Below are 21561 nucleotides of genomic sequence, written 5' to 3'. Positions count from 1 at the left end.
TTTTTTAATAATAAAATAGGAACCCACGTGCATTAATATGCATCCACGAATTAAAATAAGTCATGTGTGAGTCACGTGATTTTATAAAAAATTTGGGGTAACGTTTTTGCGATCGTCCTTAATATAACAGAAATACAATCGCTAAAATATAAAGTTGAATTGATCACCTGATCTGTAAATATCGGATGGATGTAATGGAGTAAAATACAATAATTTCCATGGAAATTTTGGGCAAGTCCAGCGAAAGTATACCCGTTGAATCAGTCTCAACTCTCATCTCAAGTACTAACTTTGAAATTTCTAATAATAACGACGTATTTGGCTGAGCATTGACCCGGCAAGTTACCCAAGTACGTACTAAGCAAGGCATTTATTCGTGTTACTGGTTAGCAAATTATTCATCAAATCTTTCCAAACATCTTCCTTAACTAAAAGCACGGCACTTTCCCAAGTAGTAGTTTCCTAGCATTATTCTTGAATTCAACTCCAACTTATCAACACTACATTTAACACCATTTTTGTATTATATAAATTATTTTATTATTAAAATACACAAATAAGGTTAAAAGTAATAAATTGATGAAATATAAATGAAACAAATTTATTTTATTAAATAAATACAAGGACAACATAAAAATATACAAAAATTCTAAAAATTTAGTATTACACCAAATTTAATATAACTTTTGGAGTCACACCAAAATAGTGTAATTTTTAGAATTGGGCTGAATAGCAAGTTTACACCAAAATAGTGTAAAAGTAAATATTTACATTTGGGTTGCAGATGGTCTTAGTACATACGTTGATTACACCATTTCGCTTGAGCTCATTTTTGAATATATATGCTCTTCGATAATGTCATTATTGTCCTATTTATAAATTAATTATAATTTTATTAAAAAATAATAAGGTCATATTGATAAGTGGCATTTTATACCACTTAAAACGTCTTAAAATGGCTTAAATTGGTATCTTGAAATCAAGTATTTTGTGTATTTGATGCGTTTTTCTAGTGTTTATGCATTTCAGGGTTTTAGTTGCATTTCGGGGGAGGAATCATCAAGAATAAGCCTTGGCATGTGTTCACCATTGCGAGAGGAAAGAAACGGGCAGATTACGGCGAAGAAACGGAGCGAAATCAGAATTTTTCCAGTAAAGGTGTGAGCGCCCGCTCAGCTATGCTGAGCGGCCGCGCAGGGTCGGGAAAAAAAAAACAAATTATTTTAGGACTTCTACTTCTGTTTGGTTTCCACTTCTATGTAATCTGAGTTTTATGGGACTATTATATAAATAGATTTGAGACGTTTTCACAAGCGTGGATTGAAGAAGATTGTGTTTTTTCGCAAGGAGCGAAGGAGATAAGGAAGAAGACCGATTTAGCACACCGCAACGAAGAGGAAGCATATCTTCTTGTGATTCTTGTTTCGTTGTAACGTTGGATGCTAGTTTTCTTGCTTTGAACTTATTTACTCTTGTGATGTACTCTGTTTTAATATAATTAGTTTAGTTATTATTTTCTTGTGTTTGTTTATCATGATTTCATATGAACCCATGATGACGATAAGTGCTATTATGGGCTAATCGTGATCATGGGGTTGCAACGGATTTATTATGGAATTCTTTAGTTAATTGTTTAATACTTTAGTGTGTGATGATTGTATGATATCTAGTATTGGTTGTGCGTATTCGTCTTATGTGCGTCGCGAACATATAAGATAGGGTGTTAATCTCTTGTGAAGCGACGGTGAATCTTGAGATTTAGAACTTGCCATGCTAGCATAGGATCATGTACGTTGTGCATGATTAGTGGGTAACTCTAACAGTTTTATTTGCCCTATGTAATCAAAAAGAATAACTTGTGCTAAAATCGTTGTGTTGTCAATTTCTGTAGACATATAGGAACTCAACATAATTGATGACTATTCAACTTCTATCTTAATTGTGGATGTTTGGTAGAATGGTATTAGTACAATGAAAGTTGGCTTTTATCAGTTTCGTGTTATTCGATTAATATCATCACTGTCATATGCTAAAGGTAATAACAATGGCTATAGAAGGAAGTAATAATGAAGTTGTGATCTCATGAGTGTTTTATTATTGATAAATTGAAGTGTTAGTTAAGTGGTTAATTAAGTAATTAATTGTAGTTAATATTTAATCAACAATTTTAAGTGTTAGTGTCTTAACATTGAGAAGTAATCATACATTGGTGAGTGAGTTTAATTAGACAATAATTTAGTCTGAGTCTCTGTGGGAACGAACTAGAAAGTATTCTATATTACTTGCGAACGCGTATACTTGCGTGAATATTAGCGCGTATTTTCGCCCTAACAAGTTTTTGGCGCCGCTGCCGGGGACTCGGCGTATTTGTTTAGTTTATGTACTTACCATCATTGGTCATTAGGACTCAGTGATTAGGACGTAGTAGTTATTTATTTTTTCCGGTTGTGTTTCAGGTACTTTAGCAAGCGTTTATGCAAACTCGTTCTCGTGCTCGCAAGAGGACTTTAGATACAGCTGAGGAGACAGACGAAGTTCTTGATATTCCGGAGAAGTTAGATTTTTAGGATTCGGATTTAGGAACTGAGCAGAAAGAACCAGTAAACATGGGAGATCGTATTGTTCAAGCTGATCCAACTCTTATGGATTTTTCTCGGCCTAAAATTGATGATATTCAGTCAAGCATCCTTCATCCGGCTATTCAAGCTAACACCTTTGAAATCAAGCCGGACACTATTCAGATGGTGCAGAATTCTGTTTCTTTTGGAGGAGCGGCAACTGAAGACCCCAACATGCACATAAGGAATTTTGTCGAGATCTGCAGCACTTTTAAGTATAATGGCGTGACTGATGAGGCTATCAAGTTGAGGCTTTTCCCATTCTCACTGAGGGACAAGGCTAAAGACTGGTTACATTCTGAACCAGCTGGGTCCATCACTACGTGGCAAGATCTTGCGCTAAAGTTTCTGGTGAAGTTTTATCCGATGGCAAAGACTGCTGCTATGAGGAGTGCTCTTACTCAGTTTGCGCAGCAACCTACAGAATCTATGTGCGAGGCTTGGGAACACTACAAGGAAATGTTGAGAAAATGTCCACATCATGGAATGCCGGATTGGATGGTGATCACTGGTTTCTATAATGGTTTGGGGGCCCAATCTCGGCCCATGCTCGATGCAGCAGCTGGAGGCGCCTTATGGGCTAAAAGCTATACTGAGGCGTATAATCTTATAGAGACGATGGCTGCAAATGAGCATCAAAACCCAACTTAGAGGATGACGTCAGGCAAGGTAGCAGGTATTCTGGAAGTTGATGCAGCCACCGCTATTGCAGCCCAGCTCCAAGCGCTATCAATGAAGGTTGATTCTCTGGCTACATATGGAGTTAATCAAATAGCTATGGTTTGTGAGCTTTGTGCAGGTTCTCATGCTACGGATCAGTGTTCTCTTGTCAACGAATCTGTTCAATACATGAATAATTATCAGCGACAACAGCAGCCTGTGCCAGCGACCTATCATCCTAACAACAGAAATCATCCAAATTTCAGCTGGGGGAATAATCAGAATGCTATTCAGCCACCATATCAGCAAGGAGTGAGTAAACAGTTTAACCCACCTGGATTCCAGCAACCACTGTAGTATGTTACAAGGCAATCATATCCTCAACAGGGAAGTACAGCTGCACCTACAAGTGCTGATTTTGAGGAACTTAAGCTGTTGTGCAAGAGTTAGGCGGTTTCTATCAAGACCTTGGAAAATCAAATCGGTCAATTAGCCAATACAGTGCTCAATCATCAACCTGGCACTCTTCCCAGTGACACGGAAGTACCAGGCAGGAAGGAAGCTAAAGAGCAAGTCAAGGCTATTACCTTAAGGTCTGGAAAAGTAGCTGATGCTGAAAAGGCAAAAGAAGGAGAAGCTAAAATTAGAGATGAAGAACCAAAGCAAAAGGAGAAAGCGGCGGAACCAAGGAAGACTACTGTTGAACACACTCTGCCTGAGGCTAATACAGGGGAGAAACAGCTCTATCCTCCACCACCTTTTCCTAAGAGATTGCAGCAACAAAAGCTGGATAGACAGTTCGGGAAGTTTCTGGAGGTGTTCAAGAAACTTCACATCAATATACCTTTCGTTGAGGCTCTGGAACAAATGCCTAGTTATGCGAAGTTTATGAAGACTATTCTTTCAAGGAAGGTGAAACTGGATGACCTTGAAACCGTTGCTCTCACGGAAGAATGCAGCGCTGTTCTGCAGCAAAAGTTACCACCAAAACTGAAAGATCCAGGAAGCTTCACCATTCCTTGCACCATTGGCAATCTGACTTTTGACAAGTGCCTTTGTGATTTGGGAGCAAGCATTAATCTGATGCCGTTGTCGATCTTTAAAAAGCTGGATCTGCCTGATCCAAAACCCACATACATGTCGCTACAATTGGTTGACCGTTCCATTACTTACCCAAGGGGCATAGTGGAGGATGTGCTCGTCAAGGTGGATAAGCTCTTCTTTCCTGCAGATTTTGTTATTCTGGATTTTGAGGAAGATAAGAAGATTCCCATAATCTTGGGAAGGCCTTTCTTGGCTACTGGCCGTACCTTGATAGATGTGCAAAAAGGTGAACTTACTATGCGGGTCCAAGATCAGGATGTGACCTTCAACGTATTCAAGGCAATGAAATTCCCTACAGAAGATGAAGAGTGCTTAAAATTGGATGTGATTGATTCTGCGGTTACTTCGGAACTCGATCACATGCTAATGTCTGATGCATTGGAAAAGGCCTTAGTGGGGGATTTTGACAGCGATGATGAAGATGGCAACGAGCAATTACAATATCTGAACGCTTCTCCCTGGAAGCGAAAGTTGGACATACCATTTGAATCTCTTGGTACTTCTGACCTTAAGAATGCTGAGGGGAAGCTCAAACCATCAATAGAGGAAGCACCTACCTTGGAGCTCAAGCCATTACCTGAACACTTGAGGTATGTTTTTTTAGGTGATTCATCTACGTTACCTGTTATTATTTCATCTGACCTTTCAGGTAGTGAGGAAGACAAGCTCTTAAGGATTTTGAGAGAATTCAAATCGGCTATAGGATGGACCATAGCAGACATCAAGGGGATAAGTCCTTCATATTGTATGCATAAAATTCTGCTAGAGGAAGGTAGTAAGCCAACTGTGGAACAGCAGCGAAGACTGAATCCCATCATGAAGGAAGTGGTGAAGAAAGAAATTCTGAAATGGCTGGATGCAGGCATCATTTATCCTATTTCTGACAGCTCGTGGGTGAGCCCCGTACAATGTGTACCTAAGAAATGAGGTATCACTGTGGTCGCAAATGAAAAGAATGAGCTCATCCCTACTCGAACAGTTACAGGATGGAGAGTATGCATGGATTATAGAAAATTGAACAAATCCACAAGGAAGGATCACTTCCCTCTTCCATTTATTGATCAGATGCTTGACAGATTGGCGGGTCATGAGTATTTTTATCTTCTGGATGGTTATTCCGGGTATAATCAGATTTGTATTGCACCAGAGGATCAGGAAAAGACTACCTTCACTTGTCCATTTGGCACGTTTGCTTTTCGTAGAGTTTCGTTTGGGTTATGTGGCGCCCCGGCCACTTTTCAGAGATATATGATGGCTATATTCTCTGACATGATTGGAAATAACGTCGAAGTGTTCATGGACGACTTCTCCGTCTTTGGACATTCATATGATGAATGTTTGAATAATCTGCGCGCCGTACTCAAAAGATGCGTGGAAACTAATTTGGTGCTCAATTGGGAGAAATGTCATTTTATGGTGCGTGAAGGCATTATCCTTGGGCATAAGGTCTCTAGCAAGGGTCTGGAGGTGGACAAGGCCAAGGTAGGAGTCATTGAAAATCTCCCCCACCTAATTCTGTGAAAGGAATCCGTAGTTTTCTTGGTCATGCGGGTTTTTATCGGCGATTCATCAAGGACTTTTCAAAGATATCTAAGCCGTTGTGCAATTTGCTTGAGAAAGATGTGCCTTTCAAATTTGATGATGAATGTTTGGCAGCATTCGAGACTCTCAAGAAGAGTTTGATCACTGCACCAGTTATTACAACACCAGATTGGACATAACCGTTTGAGATGATGTGTGATGCGAGTGATTATACGGTAGGTGCAGTTCTGGGACAACGCAAGAAAAACCTCTTCCATGTGGTCTACTATGCGAGTAAGACTTTAAATGGTGCCCAATTGAACTACACCACTACTGAGAAGGAGCTTTTGGCTATAGTCTTTGGTTTTGAGAAATTTCGATCGTATCTACTTGGTACGAAAGTAACAGTATTCACTGATCATGCGGCTATTCGCTATCTGGTTTCCAAGAAGGATTCGAAGCCGAGACTCATTCGTTGGGTGCTTTTACTTCAGGAATTTGAGTTAGAGATCAAAGATAGAAAAGGTACTGAGAATCAAGTAGCTGACCATCTCTCTAGATTGGAGAATCCCGATTCTACTTCACAGGATAGGACGTTAATCAATGAATCTTTTTCGGATGAGCAGTTGTTTGCAATTCAGGAGGAAGAACCATGGTTTGCAGATATTGTAAACTATCTCGTCAGCAATATAATGCCTCCTAATTTGACATCCGCTCAAAAGAAGAAGTTTCTGCATGAGGTGAAGTGGTATATGTGGGATGAACCATATTTGTTTAGACAGGGGGCTGACCAGATCATCAGGAGATGTATCCCGTTCTGTGAGACGGAGGGGATATTACGAGACTGCCATTCCACGGTTTATGGTGGAAACTATGGTGGTGAGAAGATGGCAGCTCGTATTCTGCAAGCAGGTTTTTTCTGGCCTACTTTGTTCAAGGATGCTCATCAGTTTGTTTTAAGGTGTGATCGTTGCCAAAGAGTGGGAAATTTGTCAAGGAAGGATGAGATGCCATTAAATGTGATGCTTGAAGTCGAGGTCTTTGATGTGTGGGGAATCGATTTCATGGGGCCTTTTATCTCGTCTTGCAATAATCAGTACATCTTGCTGGCAGTCGATTATGTCTCAAAATGGGTCGAAGTTAAAGCTTTACCGACAAATGATGCAAAGGCAGTGCTAAATTTTCTTCATAAACAAATTTTCACAAGGTTTGGAACACCTCGGGTAATCATAAGTGATGAAGGATCGCATTTTTGCAACCGTAAGTTCACTTCTATGATGCAGCGTTATAATGTGAATCATCGAGTAGCTACTGCCTATCATCCGCAAACAAATGGTCAAGCGGAAGTGTCTAACAGAGAGATAAAGCGCATTCTAGAGAAGGCTGTTTGTCCGTCAAGGAAGGATTGGTCTTTAAAGCTCGATGAAGCTGTCTGGGCTTACAGAACAGCATACAAAACTCCACTTGGGATGTCACCGTTTCAGTTGGTGTACGGTAAGGGATGTCATCTACCTGCGGAGCTTGAGTATAAGGCCTACTGGGCATTGAAGAAGTTAAACCTGGATTTAAATGCAGCTGGTAAGAAAAGAATGCTTCAGCTTAATAAACTTGATGAATTTCGACTTCAAGCGTACGAGAATAACAAAATGTATAAGGAGAAGGTGAAGAGGTGGCACGATAGGAAGCTACATCCTAAGTTATTTGTGCCAGGGCAACAAGTTCTTTTATTCAACGCTCGGCTCCGACTTTTTCCTGGGAAGTTGAAATCAAGGTGGTCTGGACCTTTTATTGTCAAAACTGTGTTTCCACAAGGAGCGGTGGAAATTTTTGAGAATGATCCGGACCAAGCATTCAAGGTTAATGGTCAGCGGTTGAAGCACTACTATGGGGACATGGCAAACCGAGAAGTGGTTAGTGCCATTTTGTTGACTACTTGAGAAGGGTACGAAACGTCAAGCTAATGACGAAAAAGAAGCGCTGCGTGGGAGGCAACCCATGAATTGTTGTTACAGGAACCCTTAGAAGTTAATAACCTATCCAAAAACACAAAAAAATCAGAAAACAGGGGCTGAAAAAAAAAATTCCAGTGACCCCCTGAGCGCCCGCTCAGCTTTGCTGAGCGACCGCGCAGCAAGCTGAGCGCCCGCTCAGCTTTGCTGAGCGACCGCTCAGGGGTCGAGTACCAGAATTTTTTTTTACAGTTCAGAAAAAAAAAAACACAAAAACAGTTTTAGCCCATAAACCCACGATTTGTTACCACTACCCCATCATTTTACCCCTTAATTCCCAAACCCTAATCTAATCCACACCCTATATATACATACACCTATCCTACATATCTCCCACAAACTTCCTACACTTAAACCCTCTCACAAACATCAAAAATCAGTTCTTACACACTTGTATTCACGAATCAATGGCACCCAAGAGAGCACGCACTATTGACAGCAGCAGCACAGTTCCTACTGCTGATTCATCGAGGGGTACTGCTGCAAGGCCTCGATTAACTGACAGAGCCGCAGAGGAGGAGTACACTAGGCTGTTGGGGAAGCCGATTCTGAAGGAGAGGGGGTTTTTACCATCGGGGAGGGATGGTGAGTTGCTGCCCATAATTGCAGAGAAGGGGTGGATAGCTTTTTGTGAGTCACCCGAAGCGGTACCGATGAGCGTTGTTCGCGAATTCTACGCAAACGCGAAGGCCGAAAAGAATGGGTTTTCTGTGGTCCGAGGGCTGACGGTTGATTATCATTCTGCGGCGATTCGCCGTGTGATTGGACAGCGAGAAAGGAAGCCCGAGGAGGAGAACTGGAATGAAAAGACTGCTGAGGATTTTGACTTGGATTTGATTTGTGCGACTCTCTGTCGACCGGGCACAGTTTGGACCTGCAGGACCGGCACTAATGAGTATCGTCACTTTCCGGAGATCGCCATGAATAGGTATGCCCGTGCATGGAATGCATTTATTTGTGCTAATATTTTGCCTTCTTCGCATGCACACGAGGTCACAGTTGAGAGAGCACAGTTGTTGTGGGGAATTCTGAATGAGGAATACTATGTGGACCTTGGTGAGTTTATCTACCAAGGAATTCTGAAGTTTTTGAGGGGAGCGAAGCATATGAACATCCCTTATGCATCTACGGTTACGAAGCTATACCGAGCAGTGGGAGTGAACTGGCCGGCTCATGAGCAGTTATAGTTGCCAACAGCTCCGATTGATTCTGGCACTCTGAATGGGATGCAGGAGTGGACCGGTGGTGAGCCTGAAGAGCATGGGTTGGGTTATCATCTTCCAGAAGGGCGTCCAGCATGAGGTGCTACTATGGCTAGGCCAGGGCATGATGAGGCTGGTTCTTCGAGAGCTCAGGAGGGTGCTGGGATGGTTGATGCCCAGTATAGGAGGCTTTCACGGCGGATGGATGCCATGTATGAGACGCAGAGCAGGTTTGCTCAGGAGCTCACCCTTGCGTTAGGGACTGCTTTTCGAGGCCTTGGAGCTGATATCCATTGGCCAATTTTTGGTGAGGACTCTGCATACCCGCCGCCTGATACTCCACCCACTGAGGGTGATGATGATGATGACTCCGAGTAGGTATACCCTGTGTTCCTTTCTACTACTTTCACTGAGGACAGTGAAGATTTTTAGTTTGGGGGTGGTAGTTAAGGAATATTGTGTGTGTGTCATATAATTGCATATTCATGATAGTTTATTTCATATAGTTGCATAATTTATGCCATATAGTTTTTTGTTGTTGTTATGAATGTCATGTAGCTCATGCATTTACCATGATCCCTTTTGCAATGATTTATCGACTGAATTGTGATATTGATGCGAGTGTAGTGATAGCATTAAAGTGATATTAAGTTGTGTAGGTTGATATGCATGCTAGAAGCAATTGTAAGTCCACTAAGTCTTAGAGAATGCGTAAGGGCTAGATTGTTGTTATAATTTGGTTGTTTTCAAGGTCAATCTACTTATTATGCTTAGAATTCGATTATAGGTTCTTAGTGATAAAGGCATGAAAAAGAAAAATTTTTGGAGAAAAAAAATATGGAAGTTGTTGCTAGTTGTGGCTAGGCGTCAATTGGCTAGTAGCCGGCTCGCATATGTTGCGAGTAGTCTAGGGTTGAGCAAGATGGAGCGAAACGCACTTGCTCAGAAGTTATTAAAAAAAAATTAGTTTATGCATAATTGATCAAGAGTGTGCTCTTTGGTATTCGAGTTATTAAGTTCTTAGGGGACTTTGTGCCTAGTGACCTAAGGCTTTTAGAGTCTGGGACCCGCTAACCTAACGCTCGTTACATGGATACCATTGTATAAGTCTTTTGTGGACCTCACTCATTGCACGGTCAAATAAGCATTTGAGTTGTAAATAAAAAGCACGATTCCGTAATAAGCTCCAGAGTTCTTGTAGTGTTGTATATCACTTTGTGCCTAGAATTTTTATTCTTTGTATAATCGTAGGCTTTCCTTGAGGATAGTCTAGTCATAGTAATTGGTCTAGTTCCGAAGCATATCTGTTAAGCATTTGCACACACCACGTTTCTGGTTGTATGTCCGTTTGCATGAGTTTATTGATCTTTAGTTGTCTAACTGCATTCGTTGAGATGTGGTAATTTGGTTGGTTAATTTTAGTAAGGGGGATCGCTGCATTTTCATATAGATTGCATTCATGCATGTTTTTATTTGTTTTTGAGTCTGTGACGCTTGAGGACAAGCATCGATTTAAGTTTGGGGGTGTGATAAGTGGCATTTTATACCACTTAGAACGTCTTAAAATGGCTTAAATTGGTGTCTTGAAATCAAGTATTTTGTGTATTTGATGCGTTTTTCTAGTGTTTATGCATTTCAGGGTTTTAGTTGCATTTCGGGGGAGGAATCATCAAGAATAAGCCTTGGCATGTGTTCACCATTGCGAGAGGAAAGAAACGGGCAGATTACGGCGAAGAAACGGAGCGAAATCAGAATTTTTCCAGTAAAGGTGTGAGCGCCCGCTCAGCTATGCTGAGCGGCCGCGCAGGGTCGGGAAAAAAAAACAAATTATTTTAGGACTTCTACTTCTGTTTGGTTTCCACTTCTATGTAATCTGAGTTTTATGAGACTATTATATAAGTAGATTTGAGACGTTTTCACAAGCGTGAATTGAAGAAGATTGTGTTTTTTCGCAAGGAGCGAAGGAGATAAGGAAGAAGACCGATTTAGCACACCGCAACGAAGAGGAAGCATATCTTCTTGTGATTCTTGTTTCGTTGTAACGTTGGATGCTAGTTTTCTTGCTTTGAACTTATTTACTCTTGTGACGTACTCTGTTTTAATATAATTAGTTTAGTTATTATTTTCTTGTGTTTGTTTATCATGATTTCATATGAACCCATGATGATGATAAGTGCTATTATGGGCTAATCGTGATCATGGGGTTGCAACGGATTTATTATGGAATTCTTTAGTTAATTGTTTAATACTTTAGTGTGTGATGATTGTATGATATCTAGTATTGGTTGTGCGTATTCATCTTATGTGCGTCGCGAACATATAAGATAGGGTGTTAATCTCTTGTGAAGCGACGGTGAATCTTGAGATTTAGAACTTGCCATGCTAGCATAGGATCATGTACGTTGTGCATGATTAGTGGGTAACTCTAACAGTTTTATTTGCCCTATATAATCAAAAGGAATAACTTGTGCTAAAATCGTTGTGTTGTCAATTTCTGTAGACATATAGGAACTCAACATAATTGATGACTATTCAACTTCTATCTTAATTGTGGATGTTTGGTAGAATGGTATTAGTACAATGAAAGTTGGCTTTTATCAGTTTCGTGTTATTCGATTAATATCATCACTGTCACATGCTAAAGGTAATAACAATGGCTATAGAAGGAAGTAATAATGAAGTTGTGATCTCATGAGTATTTTATTATTGATAAATTGAAGTGTTAGTTAAGTGGTTAATTAAGTAATTAATTGTAGTTAATATTTAATCAACAATTTTAAGTGTTAGTGTCTTAACATTGAGAAGTAATCATACATTGGTGAGTGAGTTTAATTAGACAATAATTTAGTCTGAGTCTCTGTGGGAACGAACTAGAAAGTATTCTATATTACTTGCGAACGCGTATACTTGCGTGAATATTAGCGCGTGTTTTCGCCCTAACACATATTTGGTTGAGATGAATGTAATGCATAAAAATTAAAGTAAATAAATGTTAGTAGGAGGGAAAATTTGAAAAAAAAATATATGTGCAAAATTGTTATGATAAAACCTTTGATAATTTTTTTTTTAAGTAATTTAAACAAAATACTTTTAGAACGCAACTAAAAACTCTCTCTCAGTTTTTTTTTTGAAATCAAAGAAACAAATTCATTAATCAAAGATAAGCAGACATGAGTGTCTCCAACAAAAACGATGGAGGAGACGAACTATCTACAAAGCCATTAGGCTCACAAGAGATTCTTGCTAGATTATGAGCTGGCCTGTTTGCCAGCTTTCTAATATAACTGATCTTAACCCCATTCCTTTTTTTAAGGAACTCCCTACAATAGAAACAGTTTTTATGATGATAGATAGGGGGTCCTTAGGTTCGTTGGAAAACCCAACATTTGTTCTGAAAGACGTCTAATGAGCGAACAATTAGTCTTTAAACCCTCACAAGGGTTTATGTACAAAGAACGGACAAAAAACATGAGCGCTTATCGCGAAAGGTTGCTTCTGGCAATGAGGCAAGATCTAATTGTCTGCAAGTCCTCTATCTCCAACATGTTGCTACTACCCGAAGCGATTGCATTGATGCTGAGCAATGAATCGCTCTCCAGTGTTATATATGTTGCTATTGGAACCTCCTCTATCCACTTTAATGCCTCGACGATCCCGACCATGTAACACCCCAGTCCCACATCGAGGATATTTGAGACTTCTGTTCAGTTTATAAGGCAAAGTATTTGTTAGGTCACACACACTGTAGAAGGGGGTTGAATACAGTGTTTACTATCAAATCGAATATAAGAACTCAAGTAACAGAAAACAGATTTTATTCAACACAATAAACTCTGTCACAATATGGAACTGTCCTCTCTCAGTGATGAACAAATTATCACGAGAGCTACTAGGGTTATAAAGAATAATAACTTCGATAATGATAACACTTATAGTGTAAACCCTATGTCTGTGTTTATATACTACACAGTTACAAGATAAGTTCTAATTGATATGGAATATAATTCTGCTTCTTAAAATATATCAACTAGTTATCTTTTCTTCCAAGTATTCTATTCTTCATAGAATTCTTTCTTCATGCATATTTCTTTCTGTCTTAGTCTCGATCTTCTTTTCTTTCAATCAGCTGCCTGCCTTATCTAAAAGTCATCTTAAGTCCTCATATTATCTCCTGATAAATATCTTCTGATAACTTAAGTTCTGATCACTTAAGTTCTGATATCTTAAGTTCTGTCTTCAGTATAAGTGATGATTTCCAGTTAAGTACCGATTTGTCCTGTTAGGTAAGATCTGAAAACTAAACACAAATCATATTACACATTACATTATCAAATATATCTAACAATCTCCCCCAACTTGTAAATTAGCATAATATACAAGTTCAACAGATATTTGATTATGTCAAAAACATTAAGTACAAATGCATGAGAATTTGACTAACATCTCTCAGCATATTCAAGTTCATTGACCATCCTCCTTTTAGCATTTATCAATTCAGCTGTATCTTCACCAGTTTGAAAAATAGCTGCTCTGAGATCATTTATCTTAGCTTTTTTTATCTCCTGATCTAGTCTGATCAGATATGTTTTGTCAGACTCTAAATTGAATTCCACAGCCTTATAACCCAGAAAAGTAGTTATGATCTTAGCAGAGTTAGGCTTCATTTAGACAATATCACCTTTGTGATCTCTGTACTTGGGACAGTATGTGCATGTGCTGTCAGACTTTACAGAATAAAGCTTCTTCTGTCTTTGAATTTGAGACTTTAAATAACCTGCAGCACTATCTGTTAATCTGTCTTTCACTTGAAGTAGGAATTTAACATGTTCCAGTTCCTCAAAATACTTCAATGGTATAGCATTCTGCCTAATATGGTATACCCTTCCATCTGTCATAAAATATAACAAGATATGTTCTTTCAAAATGGTATGGTAAACCATTTGTACATATTCAAGTCGATTCAATCTTTCAGGAGTTGCTCCAACACCTGGTTCACTTAAGGAAGTTGGATCATTGGTAGTGTTATGTACTCTTCTTTCATCAAAACTACCCAATCCGGATTTATCTCTCGCTTCCTTTCCTGTAACAACTCTTGCTTCAAAACCACTTGTTGCAGTCTTCAAAGGTTGAGCCTGTTTAGCTTTAGTGAATTCTGGTAGGAGTATCTTTGAAGGTTTAACATGAGCAATGTCAGAGGTTTTCTTTTCCTTATCTTCTGATATCAAGCCAACTTGAGCTATGTCAGAGGTTGCTTGCTTCACTGTCATATCAGAACTTACTACATCTTGACTCTGAACAACATGAGCCATGTCAGAGGTTGTTTGAAAAATCTTCTTATGCATCAGAGTAAGATTAACATCTTCTTCATCATCAGTTATTTCTTCATCCATGACTGGCATATAAACCTTTACAGGTTCATCAACTTTTTCTTTGCCCTTAGACCTTGGATCAATTTTTCATTTGTGATTTGGCTTTGATTGCCTCTGAATTTGTTCTTTCCTTTATCACAATACCCTTAGGTTTTGGAAATTTCTTTTCAACAACAGAAGTTTTAGATTTTGTCTTGACACCTTCTTCTTTGAGTCTAGCTTCTTCTTCCTTTAGACTCTCAAAGTCCATTCCTGGATCTTTTTTAAGAAATAACTCCTTTGAAATTTCTTCATCAAGTTCCAGATGTTCACCAGAACTTATCCTTTCACCAATATCAGAACTTACTCTTCTCCCAGTATCATAACTTGTTCCTTGACTTGTAATTCTAGCTTTACTTGATAAAAATACTTTGCCTTGACCTTGACCTCTACCCTTGTTAGAGTTCCTTTGGTCATCATTTCCATCATCCTTTCCCTTCGGTGTCTTAATAGATTTGCATTTGGACTTAATCACTTTCTCCCCCTTTTTGGCATCAGCAGGTAAAAGAAGAGAGACAAGCAATTCCATTGAGGATTGGATCTCATTGAGTTGATTTTGGTGAGAAGCTTGATTCTTCAGAATTTCATCAATTTGAGTTTGTTGCTTCTCCTGAGTTTTCTTAATGTAGGCAATTCTGTCAAAGGCTGGCTTGAAAAATCTGTTCTTTTCAAGTTTCACATTAATATCTTGCTGGATCAAAGTTTCTTGAATTTTATTCACCTTGGCATGAGTTGTCAAGTGTTGACCTTGAAGGTGCCTAGTACTCAATGCAGTAACTCTCAGTTGTGCCTTGAAATCATCATTTATCAGCATTTTATCAGCTTTTGTCAAATGCTCAGCAAGAATCTTTTCAGAAGGAACAAAACTAACTGTGTTCCATTCCTTAGTCCACTCCTTTCTTCTAGGAGTTTCACTCCAAGGTACTGGTGCTTCCTTAATAAACTTTTTGATTAGATCAGCTTTATGAACTGTTTGTTGAGGTGCATGTCCTGATGGACTAGCTGCATCAGCATCTAAATTAGCAGCAGCTTCACTAGTAGTTTCTTCATTGGCAGCATCAGAACTTATAGATCCTGCAGTATCAGCATCCTCTGATAAAATAGCAGTATGTGAGTTTATAGAGGCTTCAACATCATCTTCTAAATTCTGATCTGCAGCCAAGTTCTAATCAACATCCAAAATTGATGTTGTTGGTGGAGTGAGTTGAATTGGTGGAGCTTCCAAGTACAAAACCTCAGGCACAATCAAGTTATGAATATCAATTTCAGCACTTGTACCTGGTTCTTCAGTTTGTACTGGATCAACTATAGGTGACATAGAAGGTGTAGGAATTCTGTCTTGAGCAATTTCTTGTTGTGCAGAAGGAAGTGATTTAATAACAATTGGTTCTGTTGAGATCAGAGAATCCTGATCCCCTTCCGTAGCTGCTTCCACTACATCCTCTCAATCTGACTCAACTATGTCCCTATGAGCTCTCTGTTTCTTTAACTTCTTCAAAGGTGGAGACACTGTAGGAGCTTTATCATCAGAATTTAACTTTCTAAGCCTTTTGAGGGGACTAGAACTCCCAGTTACAGTATCTTTCTGAGAAGTAACCCTCTCAGCTTCTACAATAACAGGTTCTGATATTGGAATCTGTTCCTCAGTTATTTTCTCAAATCAACAGAATTTAATCAAAACATTCATCACAAAATAAAATTAAAAATCGATGAAGTAAAGATTAATAAATTGTAATTAAACATGCACAGTCACATAATTTGAGAAACAAAGAACAAATCTTGCAATTAAAGAAAATTTCATTGATATATCAGATGAGTACATTTCATAAAAATTTATCAATTACATGCAAAAATTACAAGATAGTCCTATTCTACAATTCTTAACATCAACAGCCTTAGTCCTAGTTTAAGAAGCCTGACAAAGCTGATGGTGAAGAGAAACGGATGGATGACAATTAATTCTTCTTCCTACTTTCAACAAAGAGAACAACAAGACGAATAATTTGCTCCTACTGTTTAAGAATACGAAGATGAACTTCTCTTTGGAAAGACAACAGATCATTTTTAATGTTCTCTGGAAGTTGAATCCAGATGACGAATGGAATGTTGTTGATAGGATATGAAGTCGAAATTCCATTTCGAAAGATAGTCACAGTCTCTGTGCCATAACAGTAATACCAACTAAAATGTGCCATTGTTTGAGAGAAATGAACAGATGTAGTTTTACTGATGAATGATCAGTCATTTAAATAGGCAATGGAATACTAAGGGTCGCAAGGACTGGTTAAAAATTACAAGTAAAAATAATGACCCCTCGACTCCCTAGACTGATGTGTAATAATAACAGTCAGTAAAAGATCTAAAGCCAGAGTTAATGAGCACGGGATATAATAACAATTACTATGCGCATGCAGTTTTTCAAGACATACACGCTAACCACTAACTCATAATGATTATGACTGTTTTATCTCACATAAACCAATATTCTATAAAAATATGATCGTTCAAGTAATGACCAAAAATAAACCAAGTAAATAAATGCTGCCACGTCAGTATCAAAACTTGATTATTATCAGGATTTAAAACTCATCAGAATATGGCTCCTTAACTCGAAAAGTGAATATTTATTCCTGTAATTCTTCACACAAATACTGATATGGTTACATCAGAACTTAATCATCAGAACTTCCATCAGAATTTGTCCTCAAAATTTATGCAATCTGACACATAAACTGTTCATCTAAAACAATATTTATCATCACAGTAATTTTCATCATTCATATGGAGTGTAAGTGTGTGCATTAAGCTAAATATCAGACAAAGAGTAAAGTATGATTCACTTCAGTACATCTTAGAAATAAGGCATAACTAAGAATTTTACTCAAAATCTGTCATTATTCTGAAGCCTACTTTGGAATGAGTTCATGCACGAGTCCACCTCAACTGTTTTGTGCTCATTTTATGCATCTTTTGAAATTTCATTTTACAGTGGCTTCTCAGTGTAAGTGAGTCACTACTGCTTATCAGAATTTATGCTGTTATCAGAGTATTTCTCCAGTAATCATAGAGTGTGAAAAGTCACCAAAAAAATTTTATTTTGCTTTTCTAATGCATATTACTTAATACCAGCAATGCACTTGGGTCTTCCCTTCCACATTTTTACTCTAGATCTTAAAGGAGTACCTGATATTTATTTCTTTTCTTTTCTTATTCTTTTGATAAGTGAGGCTTATCAGCACTTAGTACATCCATCAGATTTACTAACATCAGAACTTAACAGATAAGAAACACTATTCTAGTTTTTGACTTAGTAATAAGATACACAAAGTAAACTTAACTAAGCTCAATATCAGAATTTGCTTGTGTTAAAAGATTTCCACATAAACAATTACTTCATACATGGGATCTTTAGTATATTAAAGACTACTAGGTCAACATCTAGCACAGTTATCCTCATTGGATTGAATAGTCACATAAATATTCATATCACTATCAGAGTTTAGAAATTCACATCAGACTTTAGAAATTCACATTAGACAACAATCAACACTTAAGCAATTTTCAATTTAAGCACAGAATACACAAAGATAGTAATATCTGTAAATACTGATCATAAAGTCTGATGTATCAGAACATAAACTAAGCAGATTTAGAGAAAGAACCTGAAACCATTCCAAGTTCATTTACCAATCTTGTAAAAGTAGCTTCACACAGTGGTTTTGTGAAGATATCTGCTAGTTGTTGATCTGTTGGAACAAAATGCAATTCCACTGTACCTTCATCCACATGTTCCCTTATGAAGTGGTACCTAATGCTGATGTGCTTTGTCATTGAGTGTTGAACTGGATTACCTGTCATAGCAATAGCACTTTGATTATCACAGTAAATAGGGATTTTAGAAAATTCTAACCCATAATCCAGTAACTGATTCTTCATCCAAAGAATCTGTGCACAACAACTTCCTGCAGTAATGTATTCTGCTTCTGCAGTTGATGTGGAAATTGACTTCTCTTTCTTGCTAAACCAAGAAACCAATCTGCCTCCAAGAAATTGGCAGCTTCCACCTGTGCTTTTCCTGTCAATTTTGCATCCTGCAAAATCTGCATCTGAGTAACCTATTAGCTTAAAGTCTGATTCTCTAGGTTACCACAATCCCAGATCAGCCGTACCCTTAAGGTACTTGAAAATTCTTTTCATAGCTGTTAAGTGAGGTTCTCTTAGATCTTCTTGAAATCTTGCACAAAGACATGTAGCATACATGATATCAGGTCTATTTGTAGTTAGATAGAGTAGTGAACCAATCATACCTCTGTAATCAGTAACATCTACTGATTTACCAGTATCCTTATCCAACTTTGTTGTAGTGGCCATAGGAGTGGATGCACTTGAACAATCTTGCATCCCAAATTTCTTCAATAAATTGCTGGTGCACTTAGATTGACAAATAAAAGTTCCTTCTTCATTCTGCTTGACTTGAAGGCCCAGAATATAGTTAAGTTCTCCCATCAATACTCATTTGATATCTTAACTACATTAGCTTGACAAACTTCTTACAAAGTCGGTCATTTGTAGAATCAAAAATGATATCATCAACATATATTTGCACCAAAAGTAAGTCTTTTCCATGGTTGAGGTAGAACAGTGTTTTGTCAATAGTCCCTCTGTTAAATCCACTTTCCAGAAGAAACTGAGCTAAAGTCTCATGACATGCTCTTGGAGCTTGCTTAAGGCCATAAAATTCTTTATCAAGCCTGTGGAAAATTTGGGATCTACAAAGCCTGGAGGTTGTTCAACATATACTTCCTCTTCCAATTCTCCATTAAGAAAAGCACTTTTCACATCCATTTGAAAGACTTTAAACTTCTTGTGAGCAGCATAAGCCAAAAATATCCTTATGGCTTCCAATCTAGCAACAGGTGCAAACATTTCATCATAATCAATTCCCTCATGTTGAGAGTATCCTTTTGCAACCAGCCTTGCTTTGTTACTTGTAATTATGTCATCACTGTCAGTTTTGTTTCTGAACACCCACTTTGTACCAACAACAGACCTGTTCTTTGGTCTTGGCACTAGGGTCCAGACTTTATTTCTTTCAAATTTATTTAACTCTTCTTGCATTGCTTGCACCCAATCAGCATCTTGAATAGCTTCTTCCACTTTCTTTGGTTCAGTCTGAGAAAGAAAAGAAAGATAAAGACATTCATTTGATGTAGCTGTTCTAGTTCTGACACCTGCATCAGGATTTCCAATAATTAAGTCAGGTGTATGTGTTTTAGTCCACTTCCTTGCAGATGGAAGGTTATCTCTAGAACTGGATGCTCCCCCATGATCCATGCTGTCTCCATCAACATTTTCTGATGCTCCCCCTGAAATTATGCTCTCTGAGTTGGATCCTTCAGAATTTGAGTTTTCAGAAATATCAGAACATGAGTTTCTAGAATTATCAGAACTTGGCTCATCAGAACTTGACGAATCAGAACTTGAAGAGCCTGTTGTAGATTCTGATGCTTCTTGAGATGTGGTTGGATCTTCAGTATGCTCCCCCTACACAGGTGCATTTTCCTTAGGCATAGTCACCACAGTTTCAATGACATCAGAGTTTAATCCATCAGAGTTTGCAGTATTAGGATTTAGACTGTCAGGATTTACAGAATCAGAATTTAAAACTTCATTTTTGAATCTCAGCTGATCATGATCATTGAAATCTTCAAGTCCAGTAATCTTCTTATCATCAAAAGAGACATTGAAAGATTCCATGACAACCCTTGTTCTTAAATTGTAGACTCTGAAAGCTTTTGTGGAAAGTGGATATCCAACAAAAATTCCTTCATCAGCTTTTAGATCAAATTTGGATAGCTGTTCGGGATGAGTCTTAAGAACAAAATACTTGCATCCAAATATATGAAAATACTTCAGATTTGGCTTCTTTTTCTTCACCATCTCATATGGTGTTTTTCCATGCTTGTTGATAAGTGTTGCATTCTGAGTAAAACAAGCAGTCTGCACAGCTTCAACCCAAAAGTAGGTTGGTAACTTTGCTTCATCAAGCAGAGTTCGTGCAGCTTCAATAAGAGTTCCATTCTTTCTTTCAACAACTCCATTTTGCTGTGGAGTTCCAGGAGCAGAAAATTCCTGCTTTATTCCATGGTCTTTGCAGAACTCTTCCATGATCAAATTCTTGAACTCGGTGCCATTATCACTTCTTATGATCTTCACAGAGTCTTTGACCAATTTATCCAGTTGCTTGACATGATCAATCAAGATAGAGCAGTTTCACTTTTTATGTGCAAGAAATACACCCATGTGTATCTGGTGAACTCATCCACTATGACCATAGCATATTTCTTCTTTGCAATAGACATGACATTAACTGGACCAAATAGATCAACATGTAGTAGGTGATAAGGCTCAAGAATTGATGATTCAGTCTTGCTCTTGAATGAAGATTTTCATGTCAGAAGGCCATCAGGAGCAAATACTGATTTTGGCAGTCCTCTCACAAGATCTTTCTTGACTAGTTCATTTATATTGTTAAAATTTAAATGAGAGAGTTTCTTGTGCCAATCCCAACTTTCTTTAATTGATGCTCTACTTAACAGACAAAGTGTAGAACCATCAGTACTTGTTGAAAGCTTGGCTTCATAAATGTTACCATGTCTGTATCCTTTCAGAACAACTTTGCCTGTAGATTTGCTTACAACTTTACAGTGTTCTTCAAAGAAATCCACATGATAACCTCTGTCACAGATTTGACTCACACTCAGGAGATTGTGTTTAAGTCCTGAGACCAGAGCTACTTTTTCAGTGACATTCCCAAGATTGATATTGCCATATCCCAGAGTTTTTCCAATGTTGCCATCTCTATAAGAAATACCTGGGCCAGCTTTCTCCACAAAGTCTGATAACAGGGCTTTATTTCCAGTCATATATCATGAACATCCACTGTCCAGAACTAGGATATTATTCCTGTTGCCCTGCAATCACAAAGACCACTAATGATTAGTTTTAAGGACCCAGACTTGCTTGGATCCTTTGGCCT

The 21561-nt window shown here is 38.2% G+C and overlaps 1 non-coding gene across 1 annotated transcript; it reads right to left on the bottom strand.

Annotated features, from left to right (window-relative positions):
* Nucleotides 1-2999: 2999 nt before the first annotated feature.
* Nucleotides 3000-3106, bottom strand: LOC141675826 (small nucleolar RNA R71). Its single transcript, XR_012556458.1, has one exon. It is a non-coding gene; the product is annotated as a small nucleolar RNA R71 (small nucleolar RNA).
* Nucleotides 3107-21561: the final 18455 nt, after the last annotated feature.

This window comes from Apium graveolens, chromosome 7, assembly GCF_009905375.1.
Source record: "Apium graveolens cultivar Ventura chromosome 7, ASM990537v1, whole genome shotgun sequence".
NCBI lineage: Eukaryota > Viridiplantae > Streptophyta > Magnoliopsida > Apiales > Apiaceae > Apium > Apium graveolens.
The sequence above is the reverse complement of the archived record's forward strand: the minus strand, read 5'-3'. Positions and strand labels throughout refer to the sequence as shown.